At 39.6% G+C, this 21,027-nt stretch overlaps 1 protein-coding gene across 1 annotated transcript in view; it reads left to right on the top strand.

Annotated features, from left to right (window-relative positions):
* Window positions 1-447: 447 nt before the first annotated feature.
* Window positions 448-21,027, top strand: part of wnt5b (wingless-type MMTV integration site family, member 5b) — a gene marked incomplete at its 5' end in the record, with an annotated part of 77,941 nt that continues 57,361 nt past the window's right edge. Inside the window, one exon of the mRNA XM_084112001.1 lies at window positions 448-1,237. The remainder of the gene's footprint in view (window positions 1,238-21,027) is intronic.

The raw sequence follows: 21,027 nt of genomic DNA, 5'->3' as shown, positions 1-21,027 counted from the left end.
CATATATGATATATGTATATAGTATATACTGTATATGTATACTGTATGTACATACACACACAAATATATAAACAAACTTTAATGTTAGATGCAATTAGTTGTGATTAATTGATTTGACAGCACTAATTTATGTATATATGTAAATATATTTATGAAATGTTGTTTAACTAAAACTAAAAGTGTGACGTTTTCTGCCCAGTTGTATATGTGTGTTTTATAGAAAGTTAAACATTGTAAATGAGTATTTCAAAACTCTTGAAAAGTTTTAAATAGGTTTCCCAAAGTACACCCAGGCCTGCCACAATAAAGATCATCTCTCTTATAAAAACTAATTACTACAACTTTATTGTCTGACTAATAGGAGCAGTGGTTGGGACGCTGTTCCAAGTGTTCGTCGAATGGCAGGGCGCTGTTGGAGGACTGTGGTTTCTCTCCCTCCCCTGTGTCGAAGCTGGAGAGATGGGGAGGGCAGGCCCATGAGGAGGCAAAGCGCAAACTAGTCAAAACTCACTCTTTCACCCCCCTGCCTGCGGACTGAAGCAGTCGCTGGAGTTTCTTCGTCGTCTGCTTTAGGTTTTGGGTTAAGAGCCCGAACAGCCTCTGGAAAGAAAAGAGGGGGAAAGTTTGAAAAGGTTTCCGTATTTCCTGCGCAAAAGGAGGATTTAATGCAGAACTGAAGTTTTAAGCGCAAAAGTTGTGAATGCATGAGCTCTGTGAGGTGGACTGAATGACTCCAGACTGCTTTTGTCTGCTAATTTCTTTAATAAGGAGGAAAAGGCTTTAGTCGCCCCTGTTGCGCACCGCACGCGCAGCGCGTTTGTTTGCGCTCTTGTCAAACTATCGAATGTTTAATTGACACCTGTTGCGTGACGTCGTAATGCACTGTAGCCCGGTGAGTGTATCAAAAGTTTGAAAAATTTAAATCGAGTCATTTTCGCGGAACTTTTTTTCTCTCTGTGTGTGTGTGTGTGTGCAATGGACAGCGCCGTGTTTTGGAGTAGCTATGTTTTTGTTGTAAGTGAATGAAAGAGAGAAAATCACTGGAAACTCGAGTAGCCTACCAATGTCCAATTGATCGGAGGTGGAATTGTTTCATGTTTTCAAAAGTAACTAAGCGCTTCAAAAGAACATAACGGAGAGCAGAAGACCAAGTTAAACTGTCAAGACTTCAACTCTGGAACTTTGGAGGATCTTTTGGAGACCTACACTGAACGGATAGATCGAGATCTGCAAACAAGTAAGCTCTATCAAACCTAAAAGATGTAGCATACATTGTTTGGAAAGGATGTTTGTTGATGTTGCCTGGAGCGTGTGGTTGTTTCAGAACATGCCTTGAGAAAAGTTTGTGCCGGCCAGCGAAACGTACTGGCTTCATAAACCCGATTCATCTCAAGGTTCCTGCAAAAGTATGTTTTTGCTTAAGGCATGAGAGAGAGAGAGAGAGAGAGGGGTGAGCTGCAGCACCATCGGTTTGAGCAATTACAGAAATTAGCTACAGGAGGAAAGTCACTGTCACCTACCTGAGGTCACACTGCTAGTTGTAGGACTCTTTGTCCTACAAATATATGAAATATATAATATATAAAAAATATATAGAACTTCTAGTCTCGTTTAACATTTGATTTGCGTTCATGCTGAGGGATATTAAATGACAAAACGAGTAGGCTAGCCTATTATCTGAATCCGTATCTCTTGTTTGACGCCCACAGAAGCTTTCATGTACTTTTTAAAAAATAAAAAAATAGTTTTAAAAAATGGAAATATTGAGCAGACAGGGAGTGTTTTAACACTTTGCACATAATGGGACCGTGTGTAGGCCTGCGTTTGACACAGCCGTGCAATTCACTAACACTCTCACAATTATGTTTTATGTATTTGTTATCCCTTTTTAAGTGTAGCTTTGCCTGCAACATATTCCTGTTTGTTGACCATTTGGATAAAAATAGCATGGAGCAGAAGTGAAATTATTTTAGTATTTTATTCACGCGCATAATGTTTAATGCATGTTTTCTATTAGCGTTACAACAGGCTTGCATCCCTGCGCACTCTTTGTACTTGGCATTAAGCTAATTTACGTAAATTGTATATTTATGAAGTACGTAAATATGTAACAGACAAATATGGAAATACTAGCTAGCTATAAAGTTGGAGACGCACAGATAAAAACAAATCTAAATTTAAAAAAAATGTTTTCATCACTCCGTTCTCCCCTAACGAGTCTTATTTAGGCTAGCAATCGTTTACATAAAGAACACTCATATCCTGATAATTTTATAATGGCCCAATGTTTAAAACGGCTCACTTTTTTACAGTTAATTTTAGACTGGGATACTAAAATAATCTGAGTCACTTACCAGTCTTTAGTCTCAGTTTGGGGCACAAATGTTTGAAATTATTATCTGGATCGACTTCCTTGCGAAAATAGGTTACTTCATGTAATGTGTTGAAGCTGAAAAATGATTGACAGTTGCTGACTTTTGGTGCAGCTTTTAAATAAGCCATCTGTAGTTTGTCAATTAAAAAAAAAATTCTCGTGCATTTGAAAAGCGCCAGGTACAAATTATGGGGGTTGATTCTTGAAGCCAGGATTTTTAAAGTGTCTATTCTTTTACAACAGATGTTGTTACATATTTATGTAATTTAACAGTGTTTTCAAACGTTTGAGTAACCCCAGAAATTAGATTACAAATTAGTCACAGCGTGTGTAGGCTCGCGAACGGAAGTTGTTCACCATGAGGAGGTAACCATAGCAACAGCACGGTGCTCGAGCGTTTGCCGTTAAGATCAATACTGGATAGCGACGAAATCATTATTTATCGTGTTATTATATATTTACACTTAAAAGGATAGTTCACCCAAAAATTTAAATTATGTCATCATTTCATTTACTCACCCTCAAGTTGTTCCTAACCTGTATGAGTGTGTGTCTTCTGCTGAACACAAAAGAAGATATTTTGAAGAATGTGGGCCCCATTGACTTCCATGGTTTTTTTTTTTTCCTATGGAAGTCAAAGGGGCCCATCAACTATTTGGTTATACCAACATTCTTCAAAATATCTTCTTTTGTGTTCAGCAGAAGAAATAAATTCATACAGGTTTGGAAAAACTTCAGAGTGAGTAAATGATGACAGATTTTTCATTTTGGGGTGAACTATCCCTTAAAGAAATATCACAAAGTAGCCTGTAGTGTATTTGTGTGAAACGTCTTTAAGACGGTTTAACTATGATTGAAAATATATTAATATATTGTATAATTGTTAGGCCTATGTATATTAACATTGTTTGAAGATTATCAAGCAATAATTATCTGTAACAAAACAGACGTAATTAACTTTTTTTTTTTGCTAAAGTAATTCTCCATAAAAATTGCTTTTACTACAATACTTGACATTTTTAACCCTAAATTATTTTTTATATCCTGGGAGATTGTCATGGATTCCAAATTGTGAAATATTGTTTAAGTCTTAATGTGCTGAAAAATAGAAATCCGTTTTGAAGGGTTAACAAACATTATGCAAAATGTTGCGTGCTTCTGTTTTGTTTGATTATTATGGATATTCTTTGTGTTGCTCTCTCCACAGTTTGTGTTTGTGTAATGTAAAGCTACCTTTTCAGTGCCTCTGGAATGATAAGAAGATTCTTGTCTGCTGGGCCAAAATAGTTTCTAACCACAAAAATATAAACAGGTGTCGTTTAACCAAACACGTGAAGATTTAGATGTACTCTGAGGCTCTCTTTTATCAGCTCCAACTGAAGAACAGACAGTGGGAAGCAATATCTCCTGTTGTGTGTATAAACGCTGGCTGCGGGTTTCGTTCCCCTATATATTTCATGTATTTGTGTTTTGCCTTTTCTCCCTGCCAGAGACTGTATTTGTGCAGGATTAATTGATATGCCAGCCTTGTGTTAAACGTATTGGCCAGATGTGCTGTATGCAAGTCCTTATCGATACTTAAAAACGGTCATTCTTACACATGCACTTCTTTCCTCTAGCTGACCGCTCTCTGAGGTTAAGAGGGTCCACGGAGTCCTGTACTTCAATTTGTCGTTTCGTGACTAGCATTCCTTTTAATGCTCCTTCTTTTTGAGCAGGACGGTCCGTGTAAGAGCAGACGGGCATCCGTCTTGTATTTGATTATTCCCATTTGTTCTGCAGCGATGTGGTGATTTAAATCAACATGAATCTGAAAATGTGTTATCCACGGTGTGGTAAACATCTGAGGATGTGTATGGAAGTGCGTTTGTTGAGGTTTTCCTTTTCTGAATTAGTTTTAAAAGAGTTTGCGGCTGTTTTCTTTGATCACACAGCCTAAAGCCTCGTTTTTGAAGGGAAAAGGGTCGGATATCTGATCAAGAGCTTGCTGTTTAGCTTTCAGATGTTTTTTTAGCCTCGTTCCTCAAGGGTTTTCCCCTTTTCTCCTTTATATGTGTCTATCTGTTTTTCTGTGGTATTTGGAATGTGACGGGGGCTGGGTTGATTAAGACATTGATTCATTTAATGAAATGTTTGAGTTCTGGGGTGGAATGAGAAGCTGCAGACACCAGTCGTGTTTCTGTGGCCAAAGCTCTGGGAAACCTCTCAAAAGCTGATTCAGAGAGATAAAACCGTCAACAGCCCACCTGCACAAGCCAACCTGCCTCTCTTGCCTGAGCACGCGCTTCACACACACACACACACACACATCCCCCATCATCCGCAGCACACACACTCTTTGGCTCTCTGTCTGTTTTTCTCTTTCTCCTATCACTTACCTTTCTTTCTCTCGCTTTCAGGAAATGCATACACACAAACCTTCATGCAATCTAACATCATGTACTAGGAATCAAACGCGATCTGTGAGGTTGTTCTTTGTTGTTCCTGATCACCATGAACCAGATACCTCTCACAAGTGTGACAATACTCCCCAGCAGGCCCTGCAGTCCATTGAGAGGTTAGGCCTCTTTCTTTTAAGTGCAAATATTACCACCCCCTGCTCACAAGCACTTGTGCTGGCCTCTGACTCTATCATGTAAGCTTTTCTCTAACTGATTTAGGGACTGATAAACGTGTAGAAGTGCCTACTGTCTGACTCGAGCCTGATGTGTCTAGCGTTGATGTGTGCGCATGACCCTTACATCCACATGAGAGATCAAACGCAGTGGCGGAGCTAGTCTTTTTTTTTTTTTTGGATAAAAATTGCGTAAAGCCAATAGCAAACAGATGCAATGGCCCTGAAATAATTTGACACTTATTTTATATATATATATATATATATATATATATATATATATATATATATATATATATATATAAACATTGTCAAATGTGTTGAATTGAGAAGATAGAAAAGCATTCTCATCTCATGCATGGCTAAAATCATAAATTAGCCAAAACATTTAATAAACAACTGCACATGGGGCGTGTAAAATGCCAATTCTGCAAAGTTCATGCAGACTCTTCATGGGCCTGACTATAGGTCAGACGTCATGTGAATATCGGGTTATGGGATCATCATTTTCCCAGCTATCCTAGACTTATAATGCAGCGTAAACTAAAATCTTGACTTGCTGAGCAACTATATAACAGTTCTGCATTGCACTGCACTTATTTTTCGCCAGAGATTATGGGCTTCTGGCTGGAGATGTTTTCTAGCTTGTAATCATATCAGAGCCAGTGTTATTTGTTCAGATGCTCACAAGAAGCCCCAACACCAGGTGTGCTCTCTTAAAAACATGCCACTATTTCAACACCGCCTTGAGAACAGCAGGCTGCGTTCATCGATTAGAGACATCCAGGCTGTGAAATGCTCACGTTTTGGCCTCCTGCCTTTCTCCCGTTGAAGGGCACAGAGTATCGACATCATGTCTGAGTGTGAACGGGCTTGTCTGTCTGTGTGTTTACCTTCATCACCTGTACCGTGTATTTTGACGTGCGTCAGCATCTATCGCTCACACACACACACATGCGTATTGACGTACTGTCCAGACACAGACAATGATCAGCAGAAGTGCTGCGCGCATCTCAGACACAACATGAGTAATGCTGAAATTAGAGAGCCACGATTGTTGGTGCGGACTTAGCATGACATTTATCAAGTGCAAAAGAAGCTGTCGTAAGCAGTGTCAGCTTAAGCGTGTTTATAGCTATCTACCTGAATAATAACACACAGTTTAATGTCACAGACATTTGAAGGAAACTCTATCGCCCCCTTGAGTCCACTGCAATGTAACGTTAAGTATGTACAACAAAACATGAAAACAAAAGCTTGCATTCATGCTTGTTTGCTAGTGTGGAGTATCTATATGGCCTTAAAGTTTCTTCCCACTTTGTATGCATATTGAAATCTTGCCGCAACCACAATGCACCTATGAAACAGTGGCTGTGGATGTTACCGGTAGAATAATTCATACATGATGTTTCTCCCCACTAGGATGTATTGTCAGTGCACCATGGCATCGACCCAGTGTAAACACAGCTGTATAAGACACTTCTGGCCAGCTGTTAATTTGTGAGTGTGTGTGTTCACCTCTGGGTGTGAAGAGAAGATTCCCCGTCGGCAGAATTCAGGGATATTCCAGCACATTAATCAGCTATGCAAAAAGACTCTGCTTCTTCAGAGAGTTTTTCATGAGAGAGAAGAGATTTTACAGATATAGACGGCTGTTTTGTGCATATGTGTGAGTGTGTGTGTTTTTAAACACTTTAAGGCCTGTGGATTCCTGCTCAAGATTCAAAGTGTAGTAATAGATAAAAGCCATGCATGTGAATCTCTCCCCCTCGCTGTTAGATAATGATGTGCAAAATTGGTTGTCTTGATGGTGAGTGTTTGAGTGTGGCCTGGGCAGCAGGACGGGTTTGAAGCGCAGCAGGGTTTCTAGAACTTGTTGAAGGGCGCAAGAATGGATGATTTGCCTCTTTCTCCTGGTTTTATGCCCTAATTGAGCTTTGCTATGGTCCAGAGTCTGGCTCCACACTGTTTACTGTCTCCTCTGTAATCTGGATATTAGCGAACTACGTGTTTGAATGTTTGTGTGTGTTTGTGTATTCACATGTACATATTTACAAGACATGTGCACCAGAGGCTTTTTTGGATAATATATTTGTCTCGCTTATATCCAAACGTTCTTAAATCAAGAAATAATTACTTCAGATGATAAATTGCATGAGATACTTAGTCTTGTTTTCTTGTTTTTGAGGTTAAAGCTTAAAACAAGACAAAAAATTCGAGTTAGGAAATTACTTTTTGCAGTGTAGCAACTATAAAAATAATCCTCATATGTATTTTGGATGATACTATGTTAAAGAGACCTATTATGATTTCCCCCCCTTTTTTAACATTTTCAACTTTAGTGTATAATGTTGTTGTTGTTTGAGCTTGAAAAATCACAAAGCACAGTCACTCATAGGCAGTTATTTTCTATATCAGAGCGCACTGTTTCTGAACTCCCTGAAACGCCTCCATTGTAGTCTTGAGTTTTCTTCCGGGAACGAACACTTCACAACATTACACATTTAAATAATCCCCGCCCAAGTAATTTCCCGCAAAAAAGGGATGAGGCCTGGTTGAGTTAGTTAGTAATGTGTTGAAATTTGTGGTTATGGTAAAGCAGTTGACGAATCACGTCTTACTGGTCCAGCCGACCAATCAGAGCACATTGCACCTTTCTGAAGGAGGGGCTTCATAGAGACAGGAACTAAACCGAGTGTTACTGACAGACTGGGAAGAGAGGAGCTGCAACAATGTAAAATATTTCAAAAATTTCTTTTTTTAACATTCAAACATGAAAACGTATTCTAGTAGACCCTAAAATCTAAATCAAGACCTTGCAAAAGGGCATAACACAGGGCCGGGCAACTCTAGCCCTCGAGATCCACTTTCCTGCAGAGTTTAACTCCAACTCTGATCAGACTCACCTGCCTGCAGCATTCTAGTAATGCTGAAGTCCTTGATTAGCTTTTTCAGGTGTGTTTGTTTAGGGTTGAAGCTGAACTCTGCAGGAAAGTAGATCTTAAGGGCCGGAGTTGCCCAGTTGCCTGGCATAATTGGTCCTCTTTAAACTTAACTAGACAAAACACAACAGAATGGAGTATGGTTATAATGGTTTAATAATAGTTAATAATTATTTAAAAATATTTAACCAATTCTAAGACATGGCATTTTTTTTGCATGCTTATGCTTCAAGACAATGGAAAAATTGAGCGATACAATGCAATGGCTAAAGATGTCCATCTGCAAGCTGAACTCTTTTGACCTTCCCCTGGTGCTGTACTGGTTACGCTAGTTCGGAAACTGGTAATGATGATACCAGCACATTAAGATACCATGCTGGAGATCAGCATCGACAACATGCTGGTCTTCTAACCATGGAATGATCAATCTGTCTACCTGTCTATACTAGTCTTGCGTTCATGCTAGCTCACAAATGGAAAGATTTCCATTTAAGTATTTGCCATGAGATCTGTAATGCAGTTTGCATTGGCAGGGTTTCAACGAGCTTTACCTCATTAACGCATTGTGTAAGTCACTCTTTTTACACTTAACTCATTCTTTTCCTGTGATTTAGTGGAAACTAGAACATATCAGATATAGAAAAATGTGGTTTGCTGTTGCACACAACTGATCACATTCTGCCTGTAGTGTTTATTGTAGATCTAAACCAAAAAGTCCTTCTCCTCGCACTATGACTTCAGGCTGCATTTCATCATAACCGATTGTTTCTGTGAATACTGTTGGAGAGATTCAGGTCTATGTGCATTCATGAATGTTGCTGTAGAGCAAATGAGTATTATTATGCATTATGCATTTGTCTTTTTTTCTGTAGCGATGTGTTGCAATCGGAGGGTCTGACAGGGGCAGCACTAAAGCGCTGCCGGGGGATTTAGGTGAGAGCGGGCGGTTCTGCTCTGCACATTTGAACACATTGAGTGAGGAATAGGGTTTAAGGAGTGAGCTAAGGAGATTGCGAGGGCACTAGCAGAGCGCCGGTAATAGACTGGTATAATAGCTGTGTAAATCCTGCTTGAGCCTACACACACACACACACACACACACACACACTCACATATGGCCACGCTTTCTCTAAAACACTCTCATTTTCTCCTCTCACATGTTTTCTTGTTCTTGCACCAATTGAAACACAATTTCCCCACAGTTTAGCTTCACACACATACACTCGCTAGACGAGAGACTGACCTCGCTGCCCCGGCCCTCACAGCAGCCTTAATTGGTGTCATTAAGAGCTCTGAAAGCTGGGAGATAATTGGCCGGGCCCACTTGAGCAAACAGGACTTCAATGGAGTCATTTACCAGCGTGATAGGGTGAGGGTCTGGGGAGTCCTGGGAAGAGGGCTGACAGCGAGAGAGGGGGAAATGGGGTGTTTGGGTTAAAAAAGGGTTTCTCTTAAACAAGATTTTTGGGGGCAAATGGTGGGAGTTCACCTAATCTAGCGCTGTGACCTAGTAACACTGAAACACAATGTGCTGGTATTGTTCCAAATTTGCCTGCATTTTATACAGTCTGAGGCAATACAGATGTTAAGAGTAGTGCACCATTTTCTTATTAGTGATGTTTATTAAAGCACTCATCACTACTTAGTGTGAATGCTACCTCAAAACATGCAGCTTGTTGAAGATAGGAATGCGACATTGAATTTAAGGGATCGAATTTGCATTTTTTATTTTAGTATAATTACTATCATTTAATTAAAGTTATAATTTATAATTTAGTTAAAGTTTTAGTCAGTTTGTTGTGTGTTTGTCAATTTTTTAAAACAAATTTTTTTGTCGTTGTAATTTTAGTACTTAAACCTAATTTATTTTACCATAAATGGTTTTTAGTTTTATAGTTTAAGTTAACGATAGAAACTCTGGGTTGGACAGATTTTACTTTCGACTGTGAAGCGTTTAGTGGTGGTTTTAAAGCCTAAAATTGCAGGGGTATTTTTACTTTATTTCTAGTCATTTAAATGTGATGTAAATGCGAACTCTGTTTCTCATTGTTGCTATTCCAAGTGTAAATAAAGGGTGAATGAAATGGGTGTCTCAGACTAAACATGCAATAGAACTTGTGGTTTTGTTTGCTAAAATTCAGAACCAGACCCTGAATGGCCTTTCTAAAGTGAAAGGAGACCTGCGAGTGCTTGGTTCTGTGGAGTCGTGGTGGGCTCTGTGGGGGCATCAGGATGTCTGGAGGGATTCGAAACAGCAGCAGGTCTTTTGTTGAATCCATTGAGGTTTCCCACTCCACTGCCACAACATTATGGCTTTTATTAGAATCCCCTCACGTGTTCACAGCCAGATTCACACACACTGTAAAACCCAACAAGTTAACTCAACTCAAACCGATTGAGGAAACTGATTGCGGCAAACCATTTAAGTTTAAAAATAAATACATATGAGTATTGTGAACTTATATATAGAGTCATCAATATATATAAGTTCACAATACTCATATGTATTTATTTTTAAACTTAAATGGTTTGCCGCAATCAGTTTCCTCAATCGGTTTGAGTTGAGTTAACTTGTTGGGTTTTACAGTGCACTTGGGAAGTTCAGGTTTTGTGGGGTTGGGGGGGGGGGGGACCCTAAATGTGCCTTCTGTCAATTTCCCTTTTAGTCTATAACTATAACGTGCTGATGTGTTGTTTTCATCTCTTTTATTCCTTCTTCAAAGCATCTTTCTTTTTTGTTCCTTTTTAAAAATTGTACTTTTTTCGCTTTCTAACAACACCCCTAATAACTCCCTTTCTCTTTCTAAAGCCTAAAACCTTTGCCTCAGGCGCATTTCACGACTGATTTCACCTCATTGTGAGCTAGTTTACAGAAACACGCCGACTCCGACGTTCAAATGGACGAACAGAATCTGGGGATCCATTAGCATTTGGGAGCAATTTGGCATTTTGCATCATCACTTTCTCTCAGCTCTTACCACCTCTCCTGTCCACTCTTTTGCTCGGATGATGAAAAGATGGATTCTAACCCTGCCATTAATGAGGATTAGCGGGGCAGGGAATGTTTGTCAGAGAGCCAAGCAGATCAAAGATGCTGCTCAGCGGACCATGAACTCCTCCAAACCCGTGATACCAAGAGTATGTGGTCTTTACACCAGCAAAACAAACAACCAAGCAGCAACACCCCTGGACAAAGAGCCGGGTGTCGTGGCTCGTCTCTAACGCTAGCGAGGCACATCTTTACCGTTTGACCCCAAATGACACAGCAGGGGCCCGCTCTGTGTGTCCCGGGCCGGACGGCTGTGTTGATCTATTGTAAATCACGCCTCTTTCAGCCGGCCAACCCAAACACGGCCTCGGTGAATGGGACTCGTTGGACTGCTGGTGTGGTCCTCCACATCCACGGAGGCTCTTTTAAAGAGCCATTTAGAGCGTGCAGAGGCCTCGAGACGACGTTTAAAGCAGACGCTGGACAGGAGGCTCAACAGGTGCTGCGTTGTGCCTCTGTGTGTGTATCCGAGCATGTTAAATGTGAGTTAAGGTTCCCTCGGTGGTGTTCTGCATTCCAGTAGTGTCATTGTTATTACATGGCAAACATACAGATGTTTAGATAGATGATGAAATTGATTTGCAGTCTGTAAATCAGGAGGAATAATTATTATAAATGACCTATGTGAGTTTTGGCTGATGACAGATATATTACATTGTAATATATTCTATTTAAATTGTTTAAAATATTTGGAATTTTCATATTATTAATATATTATTTAATAGTATTATTATTTGAAATAAAATATATTAAATATCTTAGTTTAATATATACATATATGAATTTGCATGTTTTGTCTATATTATAATAATAATTGTATAGATAATTATATATATAATTCTAAAAATATACATTTTTAAAAGAAAAGTTCTCCTTTCTATTTACATAACTTTTATTTTAAAAATTAATTATCTAATTTTTGGATTTATTTATTTATATAACATTTGGGAATACAGTAATATTGTGAGAAAAATATTACAATTTAAAACTGTTTTCTGTTTACTACATTTTAATGTATTCCTGTGATGGTTCAGCATCATTACTCCAGTCTTCAGTGTCATGATATGCTGATTTGCTGCTCAAGAAACATTTCTTATTATTTTCAATGTTGAAAACAGTTGTGCTGCTTAATATTTTTTTTGAAAACAGTGATGCATTGTTTTTCAGGATTCTTTGATGAATAGAAACTTCACATGAACAACATTTATTGGGAATAACTTTTCAAAAACATAAACGTCTTTACTGTCAACTTTGATTAATTTAATTTGATTTAATTTTGCTGAATAATAAAAAAAAACTTTTGAACTGTAATGTGTGTGTCAAGCCAAGATGTCATACACACAATTAACGCAACATTAATAACAGAAAATGTCCATTATTCATTGTCAAGGCTATCAGTAGGGCACAGTTATCAACCAAAGCCAATAATCTCAAAATGACCAAATATTGCTGATGATTTGGAGTGGACAGTGAGTTTCATTAGCGATGGATTCAGACAGTGATGGGACAGGGGGAGAACTGCACAGATTGGACGATGGTACAGACAGACGGATGGTTAGCAGTTTTGAAAGACAGTCGTTGTAGGCAGACAGATAGATGGGCAGAGCCGTGATGTGAGAGTGAAGCCTGTGGGAGCGCAGAGAGTGCGAGTGCCCTGCAGGCCTTTCTGCCAGCGTGACAGCTTTTGGTGAAGCTCTATGCCCTGAGGTCCTCTTCTTCAGCAGTGAGATGGTGGAGCAGCGTGTGTGTGTGTGTGTGTGTTAGAGAGAGAGAGAGACAGTTGTGTGCAGCGCATGCCAGTTATAGCCTGGTGATTGTCAAACCGTGATAGCAGTGAATATTTGTGTGTGAGAGAGAGGGAGAGAAAGTTGAAGTTTGTGTGTTAGTGCATTTGCCATTGTTTATGTGACATTGCAGTTTGTGTGGAAACTCTGCAACTTTTCACTGTTCAAGAGTGAAAAGAGGAGTGAATGATGGCGTTAGAGGGAGGGATAGAGAGGAAGATGGACACAAGTCATATCTGGTGGGAAATATCGCCCCTCTATGGCAGCTTAGTGTCACTGCTCCTCCGCCTGTGGGAAAATGAACAGAGAATTGATTTCTGAAAGCTGGAATGCATGAGAAACCGCACTGAGTGAATGCGTGTAACACAACTCGCTCTTTTTTCTGTCTCTTTGCTCCAGCCAAGATGTCAGGCAAAAGATGAAATTATTAAGAAGATGAAAAGCACTATTGATCTAAGGGTTTTTCCTCTTTGTCACCTTGTCCCATAGATCTTTGCACAGATCACTCTCTGTATCATTGTTTACGTGAAGGATGGAGGGACGATGGAAATGAGTGGAGGAAGTGTAAGCTCTTTTATTGATCCGAAGCGTGAAGGGCTTTAACACCCAGAGAGGTGTCTGCCTCCGCATAGCACAGCATAAATCCTTCAGATTTATCATTCCTACACATTCTGTGTGTTAACTTCTTCTGCTTTAAATAAAATCTAATGTAGAAATGTATGGTTGGTGCCTGACATTTTTTTTGATCATGTTTTGTTTTGATGAAGTTCAGAACACATGCAGCCTTCTTGTGTTGTTTGGTGTCTATGAATGTTTTCTTTTCAATGGTTTACAGATTTAAAGGTTAAACTGTGATTTCCTGTGCTGATATCTGAAAAAGCATCTTAAACCAGCCTAAAGTGGTTACATGGTCTCCCAGACTGCTGGGTTTCCCCATATGGTCTCCCATGCTGGTTTGACAAGTCTGTCCTGCTGGTTTTAGAGGGGGTTTTGGCACTTGTAAGCTCGCCAGACTGGGAAACCAGCTGACCGACCTTCTAAAATCCAACTTATCCAGACTGGGAAACTGGCTAGACCAGCCTAAACCATATAAGACCACCAAACATTTGGCTGGTTTCAGTTGTTTTTCAGCAAAACTGAGAGCAGTTCTTTGCTTTGCGTCTGGTTTTGTTCAATTTTCCCCCTAAACATTTGTCCTCCTTCAATTATCACCATCATCTCTTCCACTATCAGCCCATTCTGCATCGGGAGGATAGAGATGCTGCTGCCGGAGCGTTTCACGCATCAAGGTGATAACTCACTGTCAAGGGAATTGATTTGGGGATCTCTCAGAACGGAGGGCCTTGAATTGTTTCTGATTGCTGGTACTGTCAAGACAGATACCTTGAGCAAGATTAATTCCTTTGTCATCGTCTTTCCTGTCTTCAGAGCTTATAAAATGATCTCATGCTGGCAGATGTTCTGGTATGAAGACAATGGCTCGCGCTGAAGAGTCGTTCCTGCGGCTGCAGACAGAGGGCGCTCTCTCCTTTAGAGAAAACATATAGGGGAAGATTTGGGGAAGACAGATTCAGAGGCAAAGATCTGCCCGCGAAGGAAACAGTGGGAAAGCAGGCACAGAAGGAATGCACTGAGAGAGTTATCTTGAAATCTTTTCTGATTTTGTGCAGAAAGAGGGTTGGAGTGAGAGAGACAGCAAGACATGAAAACTTAATGAGACATTAAAGGGGTTAAACCAAAAATGAAAATTCTGTCATCATTTACTACCCCTCAAGTTGTTCCAAACCTGTATGAGTTTCTTTCTTCTGTTGAACACAAAAGAAGATATTTTTGAAGAACGTTGGTAAGCAGACAGTTGACTGTAGCCTTTGACTTCCATAGTATTTTTCCCCCAATACAATTGAAGTCAATGGCTGTTTGATTACCAACATTCTTTAGAAATATCTTCTTTTGTGTTCAACAGAAGAAAGAAACTTAAACTCATACAGGTTTGGAACAACTTGAGGGTGTTGGAGTGATGACAGAATTTTCAGTTTTGGGTGAACTGTCCCTTTAAGGTCAGGTGATATTCAGTACAGCACAACTCTTGGTTATTGTTATATTGCTTGCATTTAACAAATGACATAAATTAAATGGAAATCTGTTAATCAGACAAGCAGGTTTTCCCCCATTGCCAATATATCGGCCTGTCACTCTCCTGAATTTCTCTTCCTTTCTTCCTCACTTTCATTGCTGTAATTTACAGCATGTTTGAGAGGCAGATTGTGTCTGTGGCGCGGGCTGGATGATGCACGGAGAGCTCAGGCAGCATGTGTGCATGGGGATTTTTGCAGTTTAGTTAATAGTACATATCATATCTGGATTTCACACCAGCGCTCCCCAGGGATCCGGCTACACTCGCTGCAATTAGACTGACAGTGGGCAGGCAGACAGGGCTCCCAGCAGAGCCTCTGAGGGCCACTAATCAGCCCTGAGAGCACACTGCGGGGCCGAGGGGGTCACACCTCAAGGAGGACAGATAGAGTGTTCGTTTTAAACCACCCCAAGTTGTCCTGACAGCAGATGAAGATAACTCGAGGCAGAGAATCCAAGGTTGGCATTAGAACAGGGCATTCCACTGAATTTCATATAGTATAATTGACTATGTGTGTATATATATATATGTGTGTATATATATATATATAGAGAGAGAGAGAAATTGAGAGAGAGAGAGAGACCTCTGTCATACAAAGAAATCATGAACACATGCAAAAACAAGAGAGAACCAACTAAATATTAATAATTGATAATGTTGTAGTCAATCTATGCTATTTCGTCAAAGTTTTTTGTTTTTCTATGCGGTTGTTTTTTTTGTGTGTTTTTTTTTGCCAAATAATTTTGTAAGAGAAATACCCCCCTAACCAAGTTTAGTATTTTTGTTCTTCCCTCATATTTAAAATATTTATAATATTTGTTCCTCATACGTTAATGGTTTAATCAAACTTGTCATTCACTGGTCATTGATATATATAAATCTAATTTAATTTATATATTTATATTTTTTAATATATTTATAATTTACATTTAAAACATTTACCATAAATAATATTTGTAATTAATATAATATTTGTAAAAAAAATAATATTTTTGAAATTATTTTAATTGCCATGTTTTTTTCTTTTTTGCTAAAAGAGTATGTAGTGTAGACAATCGGACATCTTTTAGCAAATTCTTGGTATTGTGAATGTAAATGCATATTGGTCTGTCATCACTGTTTTGTCATATAGTAATATAATTTAAACTAATATTTAAACTATTTAATATAATTAAACAGCACAGTCAGACAGTCGTTCTCACAAAATAAACAGATTAAACTTAATATTTCCCCTTACATAGCTGTTCACTCCTATGAAGTACTGATTCAGAAAATGAAGACCGAAATTGAATGCAGGAAGGACAAAATTCAGCTCTGGGAATTTAAATTATGTAAGTGGCCAACGAAGGGGATTTTAGCCAAGCTCAGGAACGGCCAAAGAGGATTCAAAGCATCTCAGAAACATTGGGGAGAGAATCCAGGGATGAAAGATTTGAAAGGATTTGGGAAATATTAGGTCTCTTCTTTTTCTTTTTCTTTTTAGTTGCAATGATTATTTGGTAGAGCAGTTATGCATGGGGATTTGTGGCAGCAAGCATGCGTCACATGTTTTCTGTAAGAAGCATGTATAATGCATGAGTGCTGATGCTGATAAACTCCTGTAGTGCTATAGACTGTGTTTGTGCTCTCTCTCTCTCTCTCTCTCTCTCTCTCTCTCTCTCCTGTGTACTTATAGCTGGGCGTTTGAGAGGCAGTCAGAAAAATGCAACGCTTCAGCATTTCCAGTGTCCGTCATGGCCCATGTCTGTCCTTCAGTGCCATACGGCTCAAAACACACGCAGCCCTCCAGACTCTCTCTTCCCCTTTCCCATTTACCTCTCCACACTCAACATTCCTGTACGCACCACTGTGATCAATCAGTATCTGTGCCCAGCTGTCTGCTCTCTAGTTCTGCATGGCTACAGACAACACTCGTGTTCTTGGTTTGGGCCCAAACACCAATTTGGGCCGTTCCATTAGTATCCTGTGAAGGGGGTTGTTCTCTGCGTGTGGGCATTTACCAGATGCTGTTGCCGCTGCGAGAGACGATCATCAATCTGGGTTCAGCTGGCAATGGATTTCCCCCCATTGCGGCCCACATTTGCTCTAACACACTCGCCCCTGGTGGATCGCTCAATAACTTTCAAACAATTACAATTTTTTGAAATATTAATGAAATCATGCAGTTTATAGCTTCCTTCTGTTTTCAAGTCCTCGCTGTTGTTCTGTTCTGGAATATACACCATGAATGTATATCAGTTGGTAATATTCGCAATCACTGAAATCATACTGTTAGAATATATCTATCCAGTACCGTTAAAAAAAATGTGTATTCTTTTATTTTGCAAGGATACATTAACCTGATCAAAAGTGACATTTATAATGTTACAAAAGTAACAAGTTAATATTTCAAATAAATGCTGGTCTTTTGAACTTTCTAGTCATAAAGGGTCCCTTAAAAAAAAAGTATCACCGTTTCCACAAAATTACTAAGTAACACAACCGTTCTCAACTGTGATAATAAAAGTCTGTTTCTTGAGCAGCAAATCATCATATTAGAATGATTACTGAAGGATCATGTGACACTGAAGACTGGAGTAATGATGCTGAAAATTCTGGTGCTTGCAACATCAAGATCATGGCTTAGTACCTTGAATGCAATGTAAGTTGCTTTGGATAAAAGTATCTGCCGGTGCATAAATGTAAATTTATCGTTGTAATTGTGGCATTTTGATGAAAACATTGCTTACCGGTAGTGGCAATCTCGCCCCTTTCTTTCTGTCTAACTCTGTCTCTCTCTATCTGTCGGCCTTCAAACTGTGTCTTGCCCACCTAAGCGGCGCGGTATCGCCCGCTGTGGGGTTGAGGGAGGGTGTGAGTGAGCGAGCGAGCCGGCTCTGGGTGTCTGCCAGGTCTAGATGCAGAGGGGAGGGCAGGTGGAGACGAGCCAGCCTCCCCAAGCAAGAGAGGTCAGAACTCTGCTTCTCCCGGGAGCTGCGGGAGAGAGAGCCGAGCCTGTGTGGAGGAGGAAGAGGCGGGCAGTGGAGCGCAACGCTGCAGAGAAGAGTTGCAAACATCCTGACACTCAACACACACAGAGAGAGAGAGAGAAAGAGAGAGGGTCAATGTGTGTGTGCTACTCTGAGAGAGAGAGAGAAGCACTTCAAAAAATGCAAAAAATTGGGATTGTGTAATGGCGATAAGACCTTGAGAATGTAGTGATGCCAGAGTAAGTGTTTGTGTTAGAGACAGAGAGCCTGAAGGTCTGTGAAAGAGGGCTGCTGAGTGCAGTTGCTTCTGGAACAGGCCGTCCACACTCTAATCTCACTCTGCTGGAGGGCGAGAAGACAGGAATGTGGCGAGAATGATGCGAAAGAAGTAGAGAGGATGAGAGAGCGAGACACGCAGCACATACAATCAGACACGTGAGAATGATCAAAACCTAATCAGCCCGGCTCATTAATATTAATGAGGTGACGTAGCATTAGCCCAGAAGTGCAAACTTAGCTGGTGAGGTAGGTGAGTATACGCTAGCCATATAGGATTGTGTGTTGCTTGCAGATTCATTTAGTCCACAGGTAAAATGGTTTATATGAGTCTTCGAGTTGTTGTTTTTACACAGCCACCTACTTTTTTGCACCACAGACGAGCAAAATGAATCTTAAAATATAACGATTATTGATTTAAAAGTGGAGCTGAGTGAGAGATCGCAATGATGGCCATTCACAATTCAGTATGCAAATATTCCCATGATGTCATCACTATGTTTTAGATTTTGGAATGCTGAACATTCTTTTAATGTCACTGGGAGATTTTCAAACTTTAATTCTTAAAAGTGTAAAGTTTATAACCAAAAAATAGAATGTTCACACATTGCGATCACATTTAAAAGGAAATGGCAGATGGGATGAAAGAAAATGAGGATTATACTACATCACGCATCTCTCCGTAATTTGGAAACTCGTATAGACTTCCTCACAGTCCTTATGTTTGCTGTCATTTGTCCCTGTATCTTCTAGAGGGAATTTAATATGAAACTTCTATAAGTCTGCTGTCACATAACTGTGCTTGATATCTGCATGTGGTCTTTCTGTGCGCGAACAAACAGACGGCCAGGAGGCAGTTGGACATAAACACATCTGTTGTCTGTCGTCAGGCAGAACTCTGCAGCGTCTCTCCTTCTGCTTCAGTAGTCGGTGTACTTTCATTTAGATTTTTATGTGATTTGTTGTGTTAGACGTAGACATCAGGAAAGGAAATGTCTCTGGTGCTGGTCATTTGTTTTCTGTTTTGCCGTTTTTTTGAGTGCTTTGTCAAGCTCAGAGTCCAAAACATGTTTACTGAAAGCCAAATAGCTATTTAGGCATTGATTTAGCAAATTTGCATTCTTTCTGGCTCCAGTCTGATATATAACGGCCACTTCTCAATTCAAATGATTCCTGACAGATAAAATCAAGCACCACCCTACAATACCTTTCTTGCTGAATATCTTATTTTACTTGGAAATACATCACATTAAGGCAAGAAAATGGGCTGCAAACAGCATTTCACGTGGACTTTGACATTCATCTTTGCACCCTTGCAGAACAAATATCAGCACTCAGATAGCTGATTATAGTTATTAAACCCGATTTGTCGGTTAGATTAGCTACCTTTAAGAATGTTAACAGTAACTAACTTGAACTAAAACTGTCGCTCTGCCATTACAGTAGTTGGATGAAATAGTTGAACTGACAATGTGTTACAACATGCATGCCACCCTCTTTGGCAATGCTGAAATGTACATGTAGTTTGAATTGCTTTCTGACACACATTTTACATGTAAAACTGAGCTTGCACAGCTGGAAGCGACTGTATATTTGCATATGTTTTGGGTCTTCTGAAACACTCTATTGTTTTATAAGCAGTCATCATAAAATACTTGTTTGATTCCCATCAGCTGTTTTAGATTTAGAAAATAATATTTTTGCTGTAAAATCACACATTTAATGCTGCATACAGTCATTTTAATTTGCATTTAACCATCTCTTGCCTTGATGGATGCCTTGCTTTGACGATTTGACGATGCTCTTGCCTTTGAGCCTTTTGAAGTGGCCAGAGCAGGAGCGCCTGTCCGTCAGCTTCAGGAAGAGGGTTGAGCTCAACCTCGCCCTGATCATGGAAAACTGGCCGGGAAGATTCAGTGTTTTTCTTCTGTTGGCAGAAGTGTACGTGAGCCAGCAGGGAGAAACTTAATGACCTTGTGGTGCTTTTTTCCCAATCTCTGCCCTACCCATTGAGACGCACATCCAGTTTTCTGTGTCAGAAACCAGTTTTTTGAGTTTTCATCAGAGTTTTTTTGAGCACATCAGAGGTTTTTTTTTGTTGATGCTTTTTACGTTTGACATTGTTAATTCTCAAGAAAGCAAGTCATGTTTCTTAGCTGCAAGAGGGGAAACATGAATACAGAGACAGAGGGAGAGTGCTGGGATCTCATCTGGAGGTGCGAGCTTAGAGGAGTGCTCATGATGAAGTGTGGGAGAGAGTGATGAATGTGTGTCAGAATTAAGAGTGCCTCGGGGATCTGGGCGGATCAGACCGGCCGTGGCCTTGGGCTCTCTGTCTCTCTTTCTCTTTCTCTTTCTCTCTCTCTCTCTCTCTCTCTCTCTCTCTCTCTCTCTCTCTCTCTCTCTCTCTCTCTCATAGCTAATCTGTTCAGAGAGAGAAAGAGAAGGACAGATGCTCCAAGCAAAATGCTTTATTTTCCATTTATTAGGCCTTGTCACTTTTGTTTTGAGTTGTTTTCCTTTTTCGCAAACACTCACAAACTCTTTTATATCAACAGTGGCCTTGAAAAGTATCTAGACACTTGAGCCGGAGATGTCTGAATGTCCTTGCATTTAATAAAGTATCTCAACAAGTAGCATTTATTTTAATGAAAGATAGCTCAAGCACAGTTTTCAAGCATAACATGGTAGCACTTTACTATAAGATCCCATTAGGTAACGTTAGTTAAAGGTAAAAATGTGTAACAAGTCTACTAAAAATTACAATTCTAAGTTAAACAAAATTGGGCATACAAAATTGTCAACATTTACAAAAAAAAAAAAAAAAAAAAACTTAGAGTGAAGCATGGTTATATATATATATATATATATGTGTGTGTGTGTGT

Source organism: Abramis brama, assembly GCF_963993115.1.
Source record: "Abramis brama genome assembly, chromosome: 4".
In the NCBI taxonomy this organism is placed as follows: domain Eukaryota; kingdom Metazoa; phylum Chordata; class Actinopteri; order Cypriniformes; family Leuciscidae; genus Abramis; species Abramis brama.
This window is presented reverse-complemented; position numbering and strand designations above follow the sequence as displayed.